Raw genomic sequence first — 827 nt, 5'->3', positions numbered from 1 at the left:
GACTCACACACCGGTGCACACATGCATATATACACACACCGCGAGGTCGGCCGGGCTGGCTGCGTGACGTCATTGCCCTCGAAGTCTCCCGCTCTCACGTCCGGCCAATCAGGGAAGAGCTTTCGGATGACGTCATCCTGAAGGAAAATATGGAGACGACAGGCCACCAAGGTAGAATTATGAGGCCGAACCTTTCAACACAGAGACACAATGATTTAGCAAATTCAATCTATGCTTAGGCGACGAGAGGAGGCTGGGCCAGGCTTGCTTTTCCTCAAACAGAAGGCAAGTCTGATTGTGGATTCATGTCTGCGTCTACAACTTGCGTCGTCATTGCTGACAAAGCGGTGTAATCGATTAAACTTGATCAATAACGATTTTCGTTTTCACGTGATTGTGGTTATTCGACGGGAATCTGACGTTAGTTTTTTTTTAGTGGCCATTGTGAAGGCTGACGATTCACTTTCACTCGATTTTTGCCTCTTCTTAAGTCAGTTACTGATAATGTTATCGTTTTCATATGTCTTGATTGTTCATAATTGTGTCATCTTTGTGGTATTGTTACGCGATGATTCCGATCGCCCTTATCACCCCATGCTATATTATATCCTTTGCTTGGGTCGTGGTCACCATTATCTATGTTCTGCCACCGAATCACCTATCACTCATTCTCGTTTGTGTCTCCCTGTTCTGTGTGCTGCTTCCTCCTTTGCAGTTTTGATATCAAATTCACATCACGCTGATGGATATTGATATAGTAATCGATTGCAGGTCATGTATCTATTTTCCCTTGCAACATCTGTCTGTTGCGTAGGTTTGGATGTAAA

General features: G+C 44.6%; 1 protein-coding gene across 1 annotated transcript in view; it reads left to right on the top strand.

Moving 5' to 3' along the window:
- The window catches only part of LOC119594033 (serine/threonine-protein kinase SIK2-like), a gene marked incomplete in the record, with an annotated part of 32330 nt that overhangs the window by 318 nt on the left and 31185 nt on the right, over positions 1-827 (top strand).

This window comes from Penaeus monodon, chromosome 33 (assembly GCF_015228065.2).
Source record: "Penaeus monodon isolate SGIC_2016 chromosome 33, NSTDA_Pmon_1, whole genome shotgun sequence".
NCBI classification, from domain to species: domain Eukaryota; kingdom Metazoa; phylum Arthropoda; class Malacostraca; order Decapoda; family Penaeidae; genus Penaeus; species Penaeus monodon.
Note: the sequence above shows the minus strand (reverse complement) of the source record. Positions and strands in the feature narration are given on the sequence as shown.